This window comes from Crocodylus siamensis, chromosome 1, assembly GCF_052110815.1.
Source record: "Crocodylus siamensis isolate JL-2025a chromosome 1, ASM5211081v1, whole genome shotgun sequence".
Classification (NCBI taxonomy): Eukaryota; Metazoa; Chordata; order Crocodylia; family Crocodylidae; genus Crocodylus; species Crocodylus siamensis.
This window is the reverse complement of record NC_143395.1, coordinates 249,316,398-249,339,983: the sequence shown is the minus strand read 5'-3', so window position 1 is coordinate 249,339,983 and position 23,586 is coordinate 249,316,398. Positions and strand designations below refer to the sequence as shown.

Sequence of the window (23,586 nt, the reverse complement as noted above, 5' to 3'; positions counted from 1 at the left end):
CACACAACACTAATTTTAGCTTGCATCCCAAAGAAAAGGAGCAGCTGCCACACGCAGAACAGCCCCAAAGCATCCTTGACTGTGGCACCCCCTGACTGAACTGAGGAACTTTCAATGCAAAATGTATGCACATCCTTTTCTCTCTGTCCATTTTTTGTGGCACAATCCTAAGACTAAGAGGAGGGTACATGGCAAAGAAATAGGCATTAACAGTTTCTCAGGGATTTGAGTAGAATGGAATAGGATCTCTCCCTATTAGGTGCCTGATAGGTTTAGTACCGTCTGCCCCTCTAAGCTACTGGTAGCCACCAACTAAACTGGATACCACAACAGTTTAAATTCTCTCAGAAAGCCTGAACTCCCTGCCAAAAACTTAAGCATCTCCATTTCTTTGGGGGATAAAGGCTTATAACATCTAAAATTTTTGGGCATAATTCTCCTGAACCTGACATTTCACATCCTCCCTTACAGTTAGTAAAAATGTATAATTTCCCAACCACTTTGCACAAGTGTATTGGCAACACTATGGTCAAAGCAGGAGTTTGGGGCCCACTCTTTTTAAAAGCTAAAAAAGGAGCATCAGGCCCACAATATAAGAAGTCCTTTCATTTGGTATCAGTTATTATGCCAGTGATTTTTAGAAACCTGACCTCTGTCGTCTATAGCGGGAATTTTCAACTAGGAAAGGGAAAAAAGCCATGTTTCTCTTATACAGAAGAAAAATAATTCACTGTTAAAACCTTTCTGCATACCTTCCCACAAACAGCCTGAGCCTGTTTTCATTACTGAAATTGTACTGAAAATGTTGGAAGAAATTTACTAACCACAAATTTAAATACTTAGGAGAGTTTGCCAGATTTTTCCATCTTCTGTCTTAATTAGAGACGTTATTGTTGTCTCTCATTAATGGTTCTTGCTGAGCTTGTAAAGATCTATTTTTGTTTTATATGTTTGTCCACTGTTTCTCCCCAAGCAGATATTTTGTTCAAGCTCACAAAATTTAAATTTGGTCGTGCCCACCACAGCATGGGAGAGCATCCAACCTTGTTTTTATTCTGGTAAGAACTGAGGTCAAAAAATGATTTAACAAGATTGTGTTCCAGGTTAAAATTAAAGTACCTGGACTACTGCCTGGGCATGAATTATATGAATGTAAATACCACTCTGGCAGCTCTGAAATTCTGTGTTTCCAAACTGTAAAGATCCCATTCCCTCATTAAACAGTCATATAAGATGCAAGAGTTTTCTTTTTGGGTAGAGCTCATTATTAAAGTGGCTTTAATTGTTAAAAGCTTGCTTAAAGACACTGTGGTTATTTCGTAGGCCACACGAGATTTTATATCAGATGTCTCTAAAATTCAAGGAAATCTATACACTGATAAAAGGTAAAAGCAAGATAAAATTAATGATGAAATCAAGCATTATTTTATCATATGGAGCGCAATCTATTTGACCTTTAGAATTTGCAAGTTCCAGACAAGAACAAAGGAGAAATGGAGTAGTATTGCTTTGTTGCCGATTTTATGCAGTTCTCTGCTACATTTACCTTTATATTATTTAGTGGTCAACCCACTAACAATTATGGATGCATCAATTATTGGGTCCCCAGCTTGAGAGATTTGAAAGCAACCAGATTTTTAGACAAGTTCTGAGAATTAAACCTGTCAAAATCAAACCACCTTAGGGGGTACTTCAGGTTGAATACCTGTTACTGGAGACCAAACTGAAAGTCATATGTCACTCCTATAAAACCAAAGTTTATGAGACTGTGAACCCAACCACCATCTGGTTTACAACTATTTATACTAGCTAAAGTTTGAATCATTTTGGATTTGCCCATTCATACTATGAGTGAATTATTTTTGTTATCAGTTTCTACAATGTATGTGGCCTATAAGCGAATTCAAGTAATAGTACTTGGTCCTTTTATAAAAAAAAGAAAATCTCTTTCTAAATCAGTTGCAAGATTTATTATGATTATTTTTAAATCACTAGAATAAAGTCTGAAATTGTGGTAAACTTAAAGAAATCAAAATAGGACTTTTAACATGCAGTGTAGTATTAAAAGAATCTGAGACTTAAAAATGGGAAGGGATTTAAAAAGGGCATGGTCTATTTAAAAAAAAATAAGCCTAGAATAATTTTTTCTTGCACAAAAATTTGGCATTTTGTACATCTGTATAATCATCACTGAACTCTGAAACTACAGAGGACATAAAATGAATAAGCTCCACATTTTCAACATAGCTTTCATGAAATACTGTTATTATCTGTATGGCTGGACATGCAAATACCTTGCATGCACTGAATAAAATTTGGCTAAAATTTTTGAAAAATTGGAAAAGTGAAAATACAGATGTATTTAACTTGTTTATTAAAATATTCTAGACAGATTTATTATTAACCATATTGACACTGTTTGTAACAGCAGCTATAAATATTTTTGAGGAAGGATTTCTGTATTTTCATTGAAAACTTAACACTGTGAATTATCCTCTATTGAACTTCTATTTTACAACAACATACATACAGTGAACTAAACAGGACTGCTAGAAGAAAAATATGCTGATTATATGTACTACCCCCTCTTATTCCAGATGAGTATAATAAAGGTAATTATTATAACAACTGAACTTTATAATAAATAGGAAGAGAATAAAACTAATACATTTTTGCTGTTTGCAACTTTGTTTTCCAAGTATGCGGAAATCCTGCCTACAACACAGCAGGTTTTCATGTCTTTTCATAAAAGCTACACATATTTTTTGCATATTATATATATTGTATTTCTATCATTTGTTTTGAAAAATACAATTTAACTAAATATATAAGTGCATATTAAGGCTGCTGATGAAGGACAAGTTAATATGCATATTCTTTTTTTATTTAAACATAAAATCAGATTTATCCTAACTTCAGCGTAGGAGAGATATCACAGAAATAAAACATAACTTCCTACATTGTTAAATATTCTTCTATGATTTGTCAATTGCACATGGGCTAAAACTAGGAATACTTTGTTCAAAGGCTGTAGGAAATAAGTGTACTGTGCAACAATATTCAAAACCCATATAAAAATTTGCACTGGCAACAACATATTCATACTTAGAAATATATTGACAGTTTCTAGTATGCATATTAAAATATTAACTAATTCCTATCAGAGTGTGGTTGCACTCTAAAGAGATTCTAAAATAGCCTTGTGGTGTTTAGTGTTTGTTTTAAACATGATGAGTTCCCCATGTACAAAAAAAAAGTGTTTTCCTTTATTTTTAACTGATCTTCATGAAAATTTAACCTGAAAGTCAAATACAACACAACCCCACTGTTAATAAAGGCACTGTAGGTCAGTTTTCTGTTAATGGGATTGCACAGATGAAACCTCATCAACTCAGTAACGTCTAGATAAGGGGGGATTAAACATATAGCCCTTGACCTAAATCCAGTCTATAGAAATGGTCTGTCTGGCTTGCTGGGCTACCAGTGGGCCACTGGACATTGGGAGCATTGCCTCCCATGGAATTCAGGCCCCTTTGGTCCTGGTGGTGATGGACATTGGTGGGAAGCCAGACTCCAATACCACTAGACCCCCCTAGGCCAGCTCCAGCCACTGGGTATCTTGCCACCTCCAGTCTCCATGTGGCCACTGCTGCTGGACCACTCACCGCTGCTGGATCCACTTATGATGGACTACCAGTTTTATTGTGATATTTATTATAACTGTGAATACAGTTAACAATAATGTGCAACTCAGTTTACTTCATTAGCCTGTGCACAGAGAATGAACAAGTCAGAACTGGCTACAAGCCGTATAAAACAAGGTGGACCTTTAACAGCAGCAGAGTCTTGAACAGCTTTGGACATACTAAGAAAGGTGAGATGCCCAACACCCAGAAGGTGTCTAAAGGAGATATATGTGACAATGGGATAACAGGCTCGAAACAAGCAGCTTCACAGCTCCTAACCAGAAGAGTCTGAGGACCAAGACAAGTGGATGGGGAGCTGGAAAGATTGGAAAGGGAACCTCTAAATATCTCTGGGGGTGTTCAGAGCTGTGGACAAAAGAACTGCTTAACTCAGAGGTGGGCAATTATTTCGGGCAGAGAACCACTTAAATTTTGACAAAGTGTGAAGGTCTACATGAGTAGCCCCACCCCTTGCCACGTGCCCCACCCCCTGGTCACTATCTTTAAGATAAACCGGGATCAATGTAGTATCAAGCTTATTCAAATTTAGGTCAAACCACTGCATGGAACTTCCGTACACTTTCCCTGAGCAGCCCTGGGGCTGCTCTTTTCATCCCCTACCCCATTTCCCTCCCCCACACTGGCCCCCTCAGCACCTTGCCCCTCCCCCACAACTAGCCAGCCCTCTCATCCCCCATCCCACAAGCCACTCTGGGTACAGCCACTTTTATCAGTGTGCTGGAGCTGAGCAAGGAAGTCCTAGTGCATGCAGGGGTGGGAAGGATGGGGTGTAGGTTTGCTGGTGGGGGACCCCAGCCCATCCACAGGTTGCACCTGCCTGCCACCCTTCATGGATGATGCTTCACCTCACCCCCCCTATCCTGACTTACCTGATATTGGGCAGCCAGTTAGAATCAATTTAACCTCCACCTGATGACCCCAAATACTGATGACCCCACTATGCTGTTCCTTTGTACTCAGCTTATCTACTTTCATTAACATGTCCTTTCTTGCAGTACTGCAACTAGCAAAGTTATTCTTCAATTTGTTTCTACACATTTGATTGTTCTGCGTAAGTGGTGTAGTCTTCAATTTGAGTTTATCCTACGTATTTCAGACCATTATTGCAAGGGCCACTTGTAATCCTCATCATACCTGCTGAAGTATCTGCTATCTTATTTAGCACCACCTACAAATTTACTGAGTATACATTTAATTCTACCTTCCCAAGCATTAATGAAGATACTGAACAATGAAGTGCCAGCCCAACACAAACCTCTGTGGAATCACATTTAAACATCGTGTCCCATTCTGACATGAAATCATTGAGCATAGTTTTCCAACCAGTTATACCTCCACTTTATAGTAATTTCATTTAGACAATATATGCTTTCTCATCTAACCCACATTCCAAAATCTGGGTTTTTTTCCAGTGCCTGGCTGCAGATGGGAAAAAGATGCAAGTGAATCCTCTTGAAGATGAATCCAGACATGACAGAGGTGATGGTGATGGGCAAACCACTCGACTTGGGAGGGACTGAGACACTTATTGATAAGTTTCAACCTCCCCTTCTCACTCAGGTATGCAACCTTGGGGTATTCCTGGACCCTATGCTGCACCTGGATATTCAGGTGGCAGCAGTAGCAAGGAGCATATTTAATCAACTCCATCTGATGAGAAGGCTGCAGCCCTTTCTTTCAGATTTATATCTGACCATCATCATCCATGCCTTCATAAATCAGAGGGCTCGACTTCTGCAATACCCTTTATATTGGGCTGCCCTTGAAAACTGTCTGGAAGCTGCAACCCCAGCAGCTTGACTTTTGAAGTGGGAGTGATCTCTGGAAGCACAAAACTCCAGTGTGCGAGAGTCAGCACTAGTTCTCATTAGCTTTCTGGGTGCAATTTAAAGTGTATTGGGCTTCTTGCTTATGCCCCATCACAATCCCTAAGGTCAGCTAAGAGCAACCTCCTGCAAGAACCATCGGTGTGCAAAATTAAAAATGCATGGGAAACAGTTCTTAGAAGTCACTTCTCTGCTCTGGAATGCCCTCCCTCTTCAGGCCCAGCTGACCCTGGATGTCTTGCAAAAACACTGTAACACCTTCCAATTTTGGCAGGCATTTAGCAAATAAAGCTAGACTGTGACACTGTTTTGAGGAGTTGCAGTTTATGTTAATATTCTAATTGATTTTAAGGTTTTGGGGTTTTTTTAATCTTGTTTGTTCTCTTGTTTTATAAGTTATTCTGTACTCCTTTTGCAAGCTGCCTGAGTCTTTGTTGGGAAGGGTGACGTGAAATAAATAAATGTCATGAGAGACTGTGTCAAATGTCTTTTTTAAAACAGGTCTAACACAGCCACTCATATCCATAATCTCCCTCTACACACAAGGCCTGGCCCTTGTCACAAAAAAGAATCAAGTTGGTTGGGCAGGGCTTTCTTTCAACAAACCCATACTGGCTTTTATTTATCATCCTGCTATCCTTTATAGACTTCATAGACTTTTAGGGTCAGAAGGGACCTTAATAGATCATCAAGTCTGACCCCGTCCTGGGCAGGAAAGAGTGCTGAGGTCAGATGACCCCAGCCAGGTGCTGATCTAGTCTCCTCTTAAAGACCTCCAAGGTAGGTAGGATCATTCCAGATTTTGGCAACCCCCATTGTAAAGAATGTTTTCCTAATGTTAAATATAAATTTGCTGTCTATCAATTTACAGCCATTGTTCCTAGTAACCCAAAGAGCCTCCCTGGTAAATAGTGTCCCCTATTCCTTGATGTCCACTCCCCCCTCCACCGCCGATGAATTTGTAGATGGCCCTCTCAGCCTTCTTTTGTGGAGGCTGAAGAGATTTGGGTGCCTCAGTCTCTTCTCATATGAACTTACATGAAGATCCTTAACCACATGGTCCTCTGGACCTTCTCAAAGTTATCCACATCCATCTTGAATCGCGGTGCCCAGAATTGAACATAGTACTCCAGCTGTGGTCTTACCAATGCTCTATAGAGGGGAGGTATCACCTCCTTAGAGCTGTTCATGATGCACCTTCTAATGCATGAAAGAGTGCAGTTGGCTTTACTTATCACTTTGATACCCTGACAACTCATATTCATTTTGGCATTGAATCTGACTCTGAGATCCCTTTCTGCTGCTCTGCTTTGAAATAGTTTGCTATGTTCCAATATCTTTCTAGGTGTCAATGTTAGACTGGTAAATCTGTTGCATCCTGGGGTCCCCTTTTTCTCTTTCGTTATAATGATTACTGTTTTTGTAGTATTTTGGGAAACTTCGTGAGTTCTCAAAAACAATAAACAATGGCTCTGAAATTTCTGTAACCCTGGATGTCGCCGGGGGATCCCAGACATGATCTAGATCCCAGGGTCCTTACAGGACAGATTCAACACAGGACACATGGGCACCTGCAACTCAACCTCACTACCAATGGTCATGGCAAGCAAGGCTGAAAGGGCCTTTGTTGTATTGCAGGCCACACCCTACCTGCCCCCAAGTTCCAGAAACCCAGCAGGCTGGATAGGGAGAATCTGCAGGCCAGATCAACCTTGAGGCCTGTATGTTTAACACCCATGAGCTAAGCAATCTCTAATCTGATTTTCCCCTACTCTAAGGTGCTCAGTCTTATCTTGGCAACTGAATTTTTTGTGAAGACTAGAATAAAATAAGTCACTGAACGCATTAGACTCCCAAATCCATTCATATTTTCCTCTCCCTATTCAATATATTTTACAATTTCCTTCATCTTTCCCTAACTTCTAAAACACTCTGAACATTTTTTCATTTTTTATATTCCTTGCTAACTTATCATCTCAGTTTATACTTTGACATTCCTGATTTTGTTCTTATATAAACGTATATTCATCCTTACCAATACGGCCAACTTTCTACCTTTTCTATTTTTTTTTTATATCATTCTTTGGAGAACTCTCACTGGTTAGCCAAGCAGGTATATTTTTATCTTTCCTTTCATTGGGATAACATGTTCCTCTGGCCTTATTTTTATCTTGAGTTACATTCCGGCTTTTACCAAAGTTGAATACAGAGAGATATTTTCCCATGGTATATTCAAATTTACTGATGCTTGAGAAATATTATGAGTTTTCTTCCATTATTTAAAAAGTATTATTTTTACGTATGCAATTTTTTCTTTTACTATAACCCTTAATAAATATTGGGGTTTGGCAATAAGCATTTTTAGCATGGAAAGTTGTCATTCATTCAACACCACTGAAACGTAGGTATAAAATCAGAACAGATTTTCAATCTTAATTAAGCTAGTAATTAAAGTTTTGATGTGGCTTACATCTAGTACCAGTTAGATATTTCATGACCTTTTCAGCTTTAGAAAATATCTCCGTATAAGCAAATGCTTTAATCCACAACAAGTGTTGAAATACATGCCACTGACAGAAGTTTTTTTTTTAGGGCAAGTGAGAATATTATTTTTGTCATACAGAAAAAAGGATTAGGGTATGAACAGAAAACTCTCCAGCTCTTCAGATCTCATCAATCAAAGCTTTTAAAGAAAAAAAAAAAGAAACCTTAGTAGCTAAAATGTAAACCAGAACACTTATCATGCACTGTGAGGAAAATTTTGGAAATTATCTTTAAGGAAGAACATAGAGTAAAGCACAGTTTGATTAATGACAGTCAACATGGATTCAGACGGAGGAGGTCATGCTTAACTAACCTTCTGTAGTTCTTTGAAAACATTACTGCCATGATAAATAAGGGGAAAAAATCACTGAATAAAGTATATCTGGGTGTTCAAAGAGCAGTTGACAAGGTCCTCATCAAAGATTAATGGTAAGTTAACAGGCATGAAACAGAAGTTGAGATAGGGATTAAATATGAAGTTGTTTTAAAAAGCAGGAGAAAAACTGAACTCAGAAAACTTGATATTGGAAAATTATGGCAACTAGATTATCCCATAGTCCGTTTCAGATTTCAGTTTTTTATGGATGATTTTGATAAGTTAAATGTTCCCTCTACCATGGAGTTAAACTCTAGTAATGCCAGTGGTCTTAATATGGAATAATACTGGCAGGTTCTTCTGGTTGTAATTACAGTTTGAGGTAGAACAAATACTGAATAATAAGCAACAAAAGATCCCTAAGAATTTGCATCATTCAAGGTACTGAGCTAGCAACTGGGAAGCAATTTCCAATATGGACATATATAGCATTTGGTCTGTGAGCAAGGAAATATCTTGAAAAATACTACTTAACTGAATAATGAACATAAGGTGGAGCACTGATTTAAAAAGTATAGATATGTGAAGTGAACTGAAAGAATCAGAAGTTGAAAAATGATTAGCTTCATCTATTCACTTTCTTTTAACTCCCTTCCCCAATTACATATTCACAAGGCAAATTCTAGTTCTCATCCTCAATGACATATGAGGGGGGAAGGGAAACTGGTGGGCCAGAATTTATGCCTTCTCCTTACTGCAGAGACAAAAGGGGAGAGGGGCTTGGGAAGGCTCATAGTGAATTAAATCAAGCAAAACAAAATATGGGCAAAACTTTCCAGGCCGCCAAATGGCATAATCTGATCATAGTCTAATAATATATCAGTGGAGCTAGAATGATTTACCTTAGCTGAATTTCTAGCTATGGAGAAAGTGTTTGAGGAGTTTCAGAGAATCAGTGGAAAAAATGACCCTGCAGTGAAGCATGACATACTTCCTGCTTCACTGTCATACTTCTCTTATTTAATCTGTGCTGGAAGCAGGCCTGGATGGTCATCCATCACATGTAGTAAATTTTACAAAGATGTTCCTCTTTTGCCCATTTTTAGTGAGGGTAATATGATTTAACAGAGACCCAGTTTAACAGCAAAACATGACTTCTGAGGAGACATCATACTGAAGCACTTATCCAGTAATCAGTACCAGCACACATTTTAATACGGAGTTGCTTCCACAATTTATTTTGGAAAAACTGGTAAAAACCAAGCTTTTTATTAAAACGGTGAATATTAATTCAAGTTAATTAGGGGGACAAAAAGAAAGAAAGGTCAAACAACATTTAGCATCCAATGGGAAAAACATTACAAGATGGGCGAATCATAGCACGTGCCACGCATTTAACAATGCCATACCTTTCTCTATCGCTAAAGAGGGAGTCTTAAAACAATTTTTAGTTCTAGGATTGAGTCTTCATAGAGAAGAGCTACAACAATGTACAGATGTGGTTGAATTTTACGTCCTTCCCCACCTAAAATTGCCATCTTCAAATCTTGGGAATTCCTAATTTCCATTCATTGGGTACTACTACATTGTAAAAGTAACTGCTGGTGATGACCCAGACATGCAGAGAAGGCTAAAGCATGAAAAAAGTTTGAAGCATCACATACAAAGCACAAGAGTAAACACATTTAATTACCAAATGCTATATCTGCTGAAATTTCTAAATAAATACAAACAGGTCCTCAGGAAAAAAATGTTTTGTTCATCTCGTTCTTCTTTTTTTTAAACAGAAATGTATTAAGGGAAGATGAGATAGTTAAGTGCTAAGTCTTGTGCTGTAGCTTTTAAAACTTAATTGTACTTTAAAACTGCTTCAATTCAGGTAGTAAACGTTTCAATTGTAATGAATAGCCCTTGAACAGTTTTATGGAGTGTTCAGACAAGCCTCAAGTAAAACTGACTCTTATATTCAATAAGGGTCATCATAAGCCACTGAAAAAAATATTGTAGTGAGAACAGGAACATCATAAAATTTTCACAATGGACATTGTAATTCCTCATCCTGGGTTATATTCCATAGTTTCTATGGGAAATCTCTCACTACTGTCAACAGAGGTTTTGACAGAGCCAGCATTACAGGAAGAAGCTGTGTACAACTGCTTTTCACCAGACATTTGGCAAACATGACTGTGTTGAATCAACAGATAATAGTTAATTTTATAAATATACAACCTAATATTAGTAGTAAAATTTAAAATTTCTACAATTCCAGGCAGAAAAAGGGTCTTCGTCCTTGCTTATCATAGAATCATAGAAGTAGGGTCGGAAGGGACCTTGTAGAACTTCAAGTCAAACCCCCTGCCTGGGCAGGAGAAAAAAAAACTGGGCTCAAATGATCCCAGCTAGGTAGGCATCAAGTCTCCTCTTAAAGACCCCCAGGGTAGGAGCCAGCACCACTTCCCTTGGAAGTTGGTTCCAGCTCCTAGCCGCCCTAACTGTGAAGTAGTTTTTACAGATGTCTAATCTAAACCTACTCTCCGACAACTTATGGCCATTATTCCTTGTTATGCCAGGGGGTGCTAGGGGAAACAAGGTCTCTCCCAAACCCTTCTGGTCCCCTCCAGTGAGTTTATAGATGGTCACCAGGTCCCCCCTCAGCCTTCTTTGTGAAGGCTGAACAGGTTCAGGTCCCGCAGTCTCTCATTGTACGGTCTGCCCTGCTGACCCCGGATCATGCGGGTGGCCCTCCTCTGGACCCTCTCAATGTTGTCCACAGCCCTCCTGAAGTGGGGTGCACAGAACTGGACACAGTACTCCAGCTGTGGCCTGACCAGTGTTGCATAGAGGGGGAGCATCACCTCCTTGTTCCTGCTAGAGATGCACCTGTGGATGCACAACAAAATCCGGTTAGCCCTGCCAACCATGACCTCACATTGTCAGCCCATGTTCATCTTGGAGTCAATAGATCCCTTTCTGCCTCTGTGCTCTCAAGAAGGGAGTTTCCCATCTTATAAGTGTGCTGCTGGTTACTACTGCCCAAGTGCAGCACCCTGCACTTGTCAGTATTGAAGCACATCTTGTTTTTGTTAGCCCACCCCTGTAACCTATCCAGGTCTTGCTGCAGTCTTTCCCTCCCTACTAGTTTGTGGAGACATCTTTTTCTTTTTTTTTTTAAAACACCTTGCCATAAAGGCTAGATCTTGCTATTGTACACATATTTTGCAGAACACTACTTTACTGTATTGTGATTTGCACTTTTAGTGGGGAAAAAACAGTAAGCGTTTGTCCAATATCTGATTCTTGTATCTGTTGGACATACTGTGAAAATGTTCCAAATTCAGAGACTTTATTTTTTGTGCAAGTCATTACTGGAATCTAGCAACTTGAAACATTCAGATATCGAGAGAACCACACTTTTCTAATCTACTGAACTTCTGAAATTTCCAAGGCTTAGGGCTAATGACTGCAAATAATTCTTAATGTGGCAATGAAAACAAAAATTCTCTTAACAAGGAGACCTCTTTGATCATTTCACAATAGGCCTGTTAAACTAACTTCTTTTCATAGAATAAGGTTCAAGGAACAATGGTCACAAACTGACAGAGAGCAGATTTAAGCTAGATATCAGGAAAAACTTCTTCATGGTAAGGGTGGACAAAATTTGGAACAGGCTTCCAAGGGAGGTGGTGCTCTCTCCTACCTTGGTGGTCTTTATGAGATGGCTGAATAGGCATCTGGCTCAGGTCCATCTGACCCCAGCGCTCTTTCCGGCCTAGGCAGGGGGTTGGACTCAATGTTCCCTTGAGGTCTCTTCCAACCCTACCATCTATGAATCTATAAGGCCTAGCATTCAGAAGGACCAGGTTTTAGCTTTATAAAATATGGCTTCAAGATAAGTAACCATTCCTATATATGCTTTAAAACGCATAATAGCAGCAACACTCCAGATGCATTAAGGTCAATTAAATTATAGCTATAATTCACAGCTTGAAAACCTCTTTACAATGTAATCAGGGAAAGAAGGGCCCTTAGTGTAAACAACAATCAAATTCAAGGGCCTGTAGTCACGGCTACCTCCATATACATTATCAATGAAGTCTTTCTAGCTTTTTTTAGAATCTAGCAATACAATAGGAAAACTACCAAAATAAAATTATGGTAATAAATTGATACATTCCTAATCCACTAGCCTTTAAATGAGTCAACAGTTGTTGAGACAACACTCTAATGAGAAATTCTATATAAATAAGACATTTTTTCATTTTAAAAATACGAATCACCTAAAGGAGGAAAGTACTGTTTTACAATGGAAATCAGCATCTAAAGGATAAAATAAATAGTCTTACAAAACATATTTGGACACATCTAGAAAAAAACAAACTGATAAATTAAATGAAAACTAATGATTTTTACCCTAACACACTGTAGCTGTGTTACATAAATTATAATTTCCAAAGGTAGTACCATATTACTACTTGAGATCATGCAAAATCCGTTACACTGGAAAGGAAAATCAAATGATTTTTACCTTCTTTGGAATTTTAAGAATGACTTCATTCATACTGCCTGCTTCTCTACTCACTCACCTAGAAATGGGGCTGCATAATTCAGCTTTACCAAGGGCCATGTCACACGTTACACTTAGAATGTGTTAACTGCATATAAAGAGCAAGTGTCTGAACACTCAAGTAATAAAACACATGCTAAGTGTGATCATTTCATAGCAAAATTAACATTTTTTGCAGGTGGAGTATCTCCAGATTGTATTAAGTAGCACGTGTTCAGCTATGTACAGTCCCCTGAGGCATGCAGCCAAATTTTAAGTGACAATAGCAAGTAGCGGAGCTGATTCTCACAGTCCACTCACTTCCCTCTGTGCTTTACAGTCTGCATGCTCCTATGGGATCATGGTACTGCAGCCCACCAGAGGTTCGATTCTGCTTTTTCTTCTCACTGAAAAACCTCTGGTGCTAGGGCAGGACTGATAATCAATTGCTTGTCATCCCAAGAGCTGGCTCAAGACTGAGAAGCAATGCTGGGCCCAGACCAACAATCAGAGCTCCAGAAGCACTGGTTCAAGACTGGCTACCAGAACCAAAACTAAGTAAACTGTGCATGTTAGAAATGATAGTAAAAGTTCCAGTGTGACTGCTCAGAATGGTCTAACTTTAATCCCACACAGTTTTAACACACGCTAAGTGTCTTGTGCAACAAGGCCCCAAAACTACATTTCATCTGGCTTTAACAAAATGTGTTTTGTCACCCAGAGGGCTCATAGACCATGTCCAAGGGGTCCACAAAAAATGACCATGATCAATGAAAAGTACATGAATACCCACACTTACAATTCAAAGGGGTCTGCACATCTACTCAACATTTCCAAAGGGCACTGCAAATGAAAAAAAATGTTGAAAACCACTGATTTAGACCCATTGGGTGTTATCTCTGAAAATTCATGAAGGCCAGTTGAGGAGATGGACAAATAGAAAAGGGCAAACATAGAAGAAGAAGGATAACGGGAAATGAACTCAGTACCCAGAAAGATTCTTTACCATTATGCTCCATAATCTATTCCTGAGAATCTAGAGAATAAAAAGGTACTTAAATAGATTTGTAAAGAACAAGTCATGTTTGGTCAACTTGATTTTCCTTTGTGACAATATGAGAAGTTTTGTGGATGGTGAGAGCAGAAGATGTGACATATCCTCAACTTTAGCAAAATTTTCAACACTGATTTGCATGAGCTTCATTAGTAAAACAAGAAAAAACAGTTTAGATTAAACCATTCTAAGGTGAATACATAACTAGAACAACTGTTGCACACTAAGAATAGTAATCAATGACTTCATGTTGAATGACAGGAGGTATGACAGGAGGGATTTTTCCAAGCATCTGTCCTGGTCTTCTATTAGAACTGAATACACAATTAGCAAATGTGCATATACAACGAATTTAGTACAGTTGCAAACAATTTGGGATTTAGGATTAGAATTCAGACTGACCTTCATAAACATTAAAGCCGGACAAAAACCAGCTATTAAATGGTCTATATTTTTCAAGCACTAATGAGGGCTGGTTAGTTCTTTTTATAACTGGATGGTCATTTTTATTGAGTGATAATTACTTTGCATGTGTAGCTGGTCTAAAAATATTGCACAATTCCCAGTTAATTGTGTAATAGATGTAATGCATCAGGAACCCATAAAAATACACACAAATCTAGATAGGACAGAAATTGCATTGGCTGCAGTATTTTGGAAAAGAACCAGAGGTCATAGTGCAATGTAAGCTGATTGTGCTCTTCTTGCTAAACAAGTCAATAGCATTCTACATTCTATTAACAGAACATTTGCTTGCAAGTGAAGAGAAGTGATTCTTCTGTTCTGTTGGGCACTATTAAGGCTTTACATGTAGTACTGTGTCCAATTTGGGACACAAGACTTCAAAAAAAAAAAAAAGAAAATAAATTGGAAATGAGTCCAGCAGAGTGCAACAAAAATGATTATTTATCCAACAAAAATGACTTATGAAGACAGGAGTGAAGATTTTTGATTTTTCAGTCTGCAGAACAGAAGACTAAGTAAGGATGTGATAACAATTTCAAATATTTGAAAGAAAGAAATATAATAAAGGAAATTTTGATAGACTGTTTTCTCTGGCCACAAGAACCAGTACAAGTTAAAATTATTGGTAAGGGTCCAATAGCTTCTAATTGTAAGCAACAACATATTATCTATATTATCAGTTGTATCTTCTGCTAACTGAAGCTCAATCATTTGTTCAATTAAACAGGACACCAACTTTTGCCACTATTGTGTTAGAGCATATTGTTATCCCATCATCCAGCCTACAACAAACATGTGCCCTGGGCTTCCCATTTCTTTCTCCAACCAGCTCCTACTACCATATGGTTATATGATCTTAGGGAAGTAGAGCTGTCGGGGCTCAACAACCTCCTGAGACCATGTAGTCCAGCCACCAGCTCAAGGAATTCTTCACTGAACCATGTCAGACAAGTGTCGATCTAACTTTCTCTTGTAAATGTTCAAGCCTTCTTCTCCAGGTGGCCTGTTCCAATGCTAAGCCACCGTCACAGGGGAAAAGTTCTTTGATTCTCCAAATTAAATTTCCTCTGCTGCAGCTTGGAACCATTGTTCCTAGTCCTGTCCTTAAAGCCACAGAGAAAAGGCTATCTTTATCCTCTTTGTAACTGCCCTTCAAGTATTTGGAGATGTTCATCAAATGCTCCTTCCATTTTTTTTTCTATATAGTAAATAACCCTAGTTCTTTCAACCTGTCCTCGTACATCATACCTCCTAGCCCTCTAATCATTTTTGCTGCTTTCCACTGGACTCTTTCCAATTTGTCCACATCTCTTTCTAAATATCTCTTACCAAAACTGGGAACAGTACTTCAGGTGAGGTCTCATCAGTGGAAGAATCACTTCCCTTAGTTTACAAGATATAGTCCTGTTAATACAACCCGGTATGCTGTGCAGCTGTTTTTTTGTTTTTGTTTTGTTTTGCAACAAGAGCATGTTGCATGAAGAGACTCCTGTTGCACTTCCCATTCTTCTGTCACATTGGTAAAACTCACTCCTGTGCCCTCAAGATGGCCTTCTTAAGATGGACTCAGCCCTTCTGAACTCCTCCTTTCCCAAGGGATCCCATCTACCAGTTCCCCGAGTTTATTAAAGAATGTTTCTCTCAAGTCCAGTGGCTTTATTCTGATGCTCTCCTTTCTTCCTTCTCTTAATATCTTGAACTCTATCACTGAGCACATCTACGCAAGACACTTCAAACACAGTAGGGTAATCCTACTATGCATTAGCATGGTGGGCAAAACCCATGCAAATGTGCAGTAGTGTTAGTCTACTATGCTTGAAGCATCACCAAAAAAGCTTGTGCTGGTGCCAATGCACAGTAGCGCAAGTTACGGTGCATTAAGGTAATTACAGATACTAAACTTAATGAATGTGTAGACATACCCACTGTCACCCAAGCTCCCTTCCACCTTCACATTCCACGCCTATTTCTCCCATGCAAGCATTAAGTTATAAGGTTGGCCTCTCTACCACCTGTGTCACAAAAAGTTATCCCTGTCACCCTTCAAGTTTTTTTCTAGATTGCTTGTCACTGCTGTTTTCCTCCCAACAGGTGACACCATAATTAAAGTTCCCTGTGACGACCAGGCCCTGTGATTTGGACCCATCCACCAAGTGTTCAAAGAAGACCTCATTCACCTCTTCCTCCCACTTTTGTTGCCTACAGAATACACTCTCCTGCTCTACCCCTTAACCTATTGAAACCTAAGAGTTTCAATAGGCCTTCCATTTCTGTGCTGTGGCTCAAAACACATCTACATTTCCTTTATATACAGGGCAACAAATCCTCTTTATCTCCTTCTTTCCTTCCTCAATAAGATTTACCCATGCATGATAGTACCCCAGTCATGTGAAGCATCACACGGTGTCTCTGTAATCTCAATTACATCATCATACTGTGACTGTAATTGAATCTCCAATTCTTCCTACTTGTTCTCTGCTTCTTGCATTTGTGTATGAACATTTCAGGCAACTAGCTGAATGGGCCTATTTCCTCCCTGGAAACATTGCTAAGGTTTCCACTATTGCCTCCCCTTGGCAGGTTTTTATATGGATCCCTTGGCTCTCTACTTATATCTGGGCTTTTGACTCCATCCTCCTGTGAACCTAGTTTCAAGCCCTCCATATATTCTGCACAATTGAGATGTCTGTGAAAAAGCTGTACTGGATGTATAAGATGTCTGTATGAGGATCTGAAAAATGAAGACCATGTCAGTTTCTTTAATCCTTTTTAATATCAGCAGCACATAGACTTTTGCCACTATTTCTATATTCCACCACCTCTTGCCGATCCTTCCTTATTTCATGTCATAATAGGCTTAAGGTTGCATGAACTACTGTGATGTCACTAGTGCATTTCCATTGTTACTCTGTATCACACAGCTCCTGCTAAAGACATATATTATCTAACTTTTGGCTATAAAAGTGCTTGGATACTCATACAGATCTACCATTAAATTACAGGACTACTCAAATTTACAGGCTACCCATCTGTAGTATCATTACCATTTAAGGGTTCCATCTCTTAACGTAGCAAACAAGAACATTGGACCTTTTTGAATCACCATCTTTAAAACATGGAAAGTGCCAATTCTGATAAACAATGAGTATCTTTTAGCACTGACCCCTAAACTGGGGTCACTGTGGTTATGAAAATGCATGCTGAAAGATAGGGTTGGATTTTTAGCAGGAAAAAGAATACTTTTGCTTTTTGAAATCAAAAACAAAGTTCTGTTGTATTTATTCATGGACAAAAACATGACAGAAAGTATGATTTGGTCAAAATGATATATGTCTTTACAGCCGAGCTGTTGTAGGAAAGGAAAGAGTGGCTGGTGCTATTCTCAATATGAGAATTCTGATAATATAATGCAATACAGTGTGATGGTTGAGATTAGGAGCATTAGTACTAAATCGATTTCTAAATCTGAAATCCAATATCTTGAAAAAAAGGCAAACAGGAGAAATATTACTTGCTGTTTCTCTTCATATAAGATAAAACGGGCAGTATGAAAAATAACAAGTCCTTAGCCTTCGTAAGATGTGCTAGCATTACTAGTAATTCAAAGAAGAGCTCTTTCATCTCTCCTTCACCTAAAGTCTTTGAGAAACAACAGCTTCCTCCACTATGCCATAAACTGATGTCACCTTTAAAGTGGGATCAGCTGTGGTAATTTTGGGCACAACAGTGAGATACATGTGCCACATGAATGCTCCTGCTTGAAGCATCTGCAAGTGTCTGTATAGGCATCTGCAAGTGCACCCCAGGAATTCTCCTGTACCGGAATACCTGTTGGGTGCAATAAACAAACAGACGTCCTCCTATTTGATACAGTTTGTGGTGCAACTACTGTTGGTGACAGCAACATTTTTGGTTACTTAGAGTGTGACAGGGGCCTAGAACATCTGTTTCCTCAAAACTTGTGCTACCATAAAGAATTGTTATGGTGGCACCAGGGTGATGACTACCCGTTTAAATCAGTGTAGGAAATGGAAAAAAATCTGCCCACACTATTATTCTGCCTATCACAGAAATTATATTGTCTATTAACAATGTGCTTTATAAATCTAAGCTTGTGTATGCTAAGAAATTTACCTCTGTTTGCAAATTGGGCTTAAGATTGGTTCATTGCAAATGAAAACTGTCTAGGTTTGGTAATATATTATAAAGCATCGTCAAGTCCCATTATGACTCTTTGACTATGCTACCATATTTCTTCAAACTCCCTACCACTGAAATAGCATGTGTGTACCAATTCTATAGACAGGCTGCTGACATTTTAACCCATGACTAAAGTAGGGTTAACACTATTCAGAAAGAATTACTGATTAAAGTGTTCCAATCACAACTATAATAAAATTCCAAATGTAACTACCACCAGCAGGATTACCTATTATTGACCCATTATTGACAACATAGTTCATAGTTGGTAGGGTCTGAACGGACCTGAGCAGATCATCAAGTCCAACCCCCTGCCATTGGCAGGAAAGAATGCTGGGGTCATACGGCTAGGTAGTTATCTAGCCTCCTTCTGAAGATCCCCAGGGTAGGAGTGAACACAACTTCCCTTTGAAGTTGGTTCCTGATCCTAGCCACCATGACTGTAAAGTAGTGCTTCCTGATGTCCAGGCTGAACCTACTCTCAATCAAATTGTGGCTGTTATTCCTAGTTACTCCTGGTAGTGCTTAGGGGAACAGGAACTTTCCCATTCCCCACAGGTACCCTCTGCTAAGTTTATAGATGGTCACCAGATCCCCTCTCAGCCTCCTCTTGTGGAGGCTGAACAGGTTCAGGTCCCGTAGCCACTCTTTGTAGGGCCTGCCCTGCTGCCCGGACCATGCAAGTGGCCCTCCTCTGGACCCTCTCAGTGCTAGCCACATCCCAGCTGAAGTGCAATGCCCAGAACTGGACACAGTACTCCAACTGCAGCCTGACTAATGTCTCATAAAGGGGGAGGATCACCTCCTTAGACCTGCTCATGATGCATCTCTGGATGCATGACAAGGTGTGGTTAGCCTAACCACATTGTCACATTGGCGGGCCATGTTCATCTTTGAATCAATACTGATTCCAAGATCCCTTTCTGCCTCTGTGCTAACGAAAAGGGAGTTCTCCAGCCTATAGATATGCTGCTGCTTCTTCTTTCTCCCTAGGTGCAGTGGTCTGCACTTGTCAGTATTGAATCCTATCCTGTTGTCATTACCCCAGCCCTGTAGCCTGTCTAGATCTAATTGAAACCTGTCTCTCCCTTCTATCTTGCCCACTTCTCCCCACATCTGAGTGTTATCTGCGAATTTGAACAGGATGCTTTTCACCCCCTTGTCCAAGTCACTGATGAAGACGTTGACTACTGCGGGCCCAAGGACCAAGCCCTGGAGGACCCCACTGCTCACATCCCTCCAGGCTGAAAATAACCAGTCCACCACCACTCTCTGGGTATGGCCCTCTAGCCAATTTGCGACCCAACTATGTAGGCATCAATGCCACAATCACGTAACTTTTTAATGAGAACAGGGTCAGAGACCATGTGGAAGGCCTTCCTGAAGTCCAGAAAGACTACGTCCATGGTGACACCTGCATCCAAGGATTTAGCGACCTGGTCGTAAAAGGCAACCAGGTTGGTCTGACAGGACCTGCCCCTAATGAACCCATGTTGGTTGCCCCTAAGCATAATCTCCCCTGCTGGTCCCTCACAGATGTGCTCCTGGATAATTTTCTCAAAGAGCTTCCCTAAAACCGAGATAAAACTAACAGGCCTATAGTTACCTGGGCCCTCTTTCCTCCTTTTTTTGAAAATGGCAGCCACATTGGCTCTTTTCCAGTCCTCTGGCACCTGGCCAGAACACTATGAGTGCTTGTAAAGCAGTGCCAGGGGTCCCGCAATGACTCCTGCCAATTCCCTCAGCATCCTGGGGTGGAGATTTTATGAAAAAATCAATGTAATATGCCTGAGAATTCACCATGGTTTCAGAAACAGCACTGAACACAGTTTGATCCTGCCTTCATTTGACATATATATAGTGGTTTCTTTTTCAATCAATTTGAGCAGCACTCATTCCCTGCAATAAATATATTCTTAAGATTGAATTCTGATCCCACAGAATTTAATTTCTGTACTCCAATTCACTTCAAGAGGGCTTGAATTTCATCCTAATGTGAGTGGCAGTGTAGTTGAAGAAGCCAAATGAGACTTGACCGTGCTTTCTAACATGTTACTTGCATCATTACCAAACATAAGTGTTCAGAAAGTTATTGGTCAAGGCCAAATATGAGACTAAATGAGATGATTTCTCCAATAACAGACTTTGCATCTTTTTTCCTTCTGGATTTTTAGCTTTTAGGTTAAACATCAGTCACATTTTCAATCTTTTTCCTGTAGCCCTATGGCAACGCTAAGCTTATTGCTTATAGCTAGCCTATGTGCTATAAACAATGTTTTGTCTATTAAAAAAAAAAAAAGAGAGAGAGAGAGATTCTCCCATAATCACTTTTATCCAGAGCTGGCTTTAAAAATGCATACACACACAAGCTTGAGCAACAATGAATTGAAGAGACTCAAAAGCAGATAAACCCGCTACCACAAAAAAAAGGAAAGAAACAGAGTTTATCTGAATAGTAGGCTTATTGGTTAGAAAGTTTGCTTTTGTTATATCAATAGTTTAAAATAACATAGAGCAGAGGTAGAGAGACTATCACCCTGAAAACATTACTTAATATCTTTCAGGCACAAACCATGTATTTCTGATGACAAGAACACAGCAAATGGCATTGCAAACAATAATTACGATGTACTATAAAAAGAGCAGTATTATGGTCATCAGCCTCCATTACCATCATCAGTATCAAGTCACAGATTACATTCCTTTGATATGTCATTACTCTTCTAATATACTTCCTAACATATATAACTAGAATATAAGTCTTGTTCAAGCAAAATGCACAAAAGACTGATTGAAGAGCTACACATTTTAATTGTAACATGTGGACACAAATTATGAACACTGTTGGGCATTAGTATTTTTTTTCTTTATCAGCTGCTAGCACTTAAGAATGATCCACATAAAAATGGAATTGCAGCATCTGAAAGCTTTTGTTAGAATAAAACCCTTCAAGCTTCAAAATAGTCAACTAAAAATAAAAGGGTGTTTTTCTTCTCTAAGCTTTTAATGGCAATGGTACAAATATTTCTGAAATATTTAAGGACTGAGAATTTAAGATATGGCATATTTCACATCTAGCAGTTAGTGGGTTTGTTAAAAAAAAACCTCAACTTTATGACAGATAAAAACAAGAAAAAGTCTACACATTTTTTTTTCCTCCAGGCTCCGACTATCATTGGGCTTAGAAGCAAAACAATAATTTCTTACAGAATATCATGACAAGATACAGACCCCACCCCCCTTTCTGAATAGGAATAAGCATTTATGAGCAGTGCTTTAGAAACATGTATAAAACCTTTTTCAGTTGAACTTGATACAATGTCTTGGTACCAACTTCTGAGACCTGATTAACTGGTTAATTAAATCCTAAGTAGTGACACCGGTTAATTCAATGAATGGTATAATATAGAACAAGGACTAAGACAGAAAGTTATTAATAAAAATACACGTAATAACTTTGTGGCTGATTCCTACCATGCCTCTGGAGCACACTGGAGCCCTTCCAGATCCCCATGTGCTCCAGATGCTGGGAGTGCTGGTCAGCTGGCCAGGGGTGCCAATATAGGGGATTATATGGAGACTTTGACTCCAGTGCACTTCCCCAGCTAGGAGCTCTGATCAGGTGACCAGCACTCCTAACCAGAGGAGCACAGAGAGCCAACCTTACTACTTGCCAGTTCAGGGCAAACCTTCCCCTGCACTAGCAATATGGTGCAACATGTTCTGATTCTGAACCAAATAGTTGCAGTTCCTACTGTCAGTGGCCTTACTGAGGTTTAGTTTCCATTCACCATGGGATAAAACAAATCTACAGAGTTCCTACAGAACAGAGAACATATACTAATTTCCCTGCAGGATACCTCCACTTTTAAGTTGGTAACATTTGTCTTCCTGCACCATATATTTGGTTATACCCCTCATCTTAAAAGCTGCTGAATTTATTAATACCACCACCACAATTCAATTATAAAAAATACTTCCTTTTTAGAAGTGTTTAGTTGAAGAAATAATATTTGAGACCTTTTGACAAAAACAGTAATATAGTAGATATGTCAATAATATGGATGAATGACAGATACTTTGAATAAAAGGTGACAATTTGGTGAGGAAATTAATAAGAAACAAAAGCGGGCAACAATTTAAAAAATCTTCACTTATTTACTAGAAAAATATGTTTCCATGTTTAGAGAACATTATAAATTCTTTATGACTTGCAGGTTTCATCCATGCATTCTGCCCTTAAATCTGCTGTGAAGCTGGAGAAGGCCTCCAAAAGTAAGTAATTTACAAGCTATGTAGGTTAAATGCAAATCAGCAAGTTTGTCCGGTACAACCCTTTCATTAAAAAACATAGGGATGTTCAGAAATGAAAAAGTGACATTGAGAGGATTAACATAACAAGTATAAATACACAAATGCAAGGGGAAAGAGAAATAATCAAGAACCATATTATATGATGAATATGTTCCCAATAACATAAAGAGGGTAATGAAAATGTGGTGGAATTAATAACCATAATGTCACAGGGTTAAGATGTAGTCAAGAGAAACAAAAATACGTGGAAGAGGGATAGACAGTTTCCTTTCTCCCATCTACACTCATCGTATGAGACACTGCCTCTTCAATAAATCTACACAGTGCATAGAATAAATAATAACTAACAACAACAACTAGCCCTATGACCTTGTCTGTATTTGAAGAATATATGTCCTGTTGTCTCTGTTGTGCTTATAAAGTAAATCATGTCCACGCATACAAGTGCTCCAAATGATTTACTTCTATGCTTAATATAATTTTGATTAAGTCTCCTTTATCCAAAGCCAATGTTCTGTTTGAACAAATGTATTCCGAGCACAAACCTCCTGAAAATCACTGAATGTACAGGGTGAAATGAGAATTCTGGGACAGGTATCCAAGGAGGCATGCACACT

The 23,586-nt window shown here is 39.0% G+C and overlaps 1 protein-coding gene across 1 annotated transcript in view; it reads right to left on the bottom strand.

Moving 5' to 3' along the window:
* Nucleotides 1-23,586, bottom strand: part of NCAM2 (neural cell adhesion molecule 2) — a 535,968-nt gene that overhangs the window by 434,800 nt on the left and 77,582 nt on the right. The window lies entirely within an intron of this gene.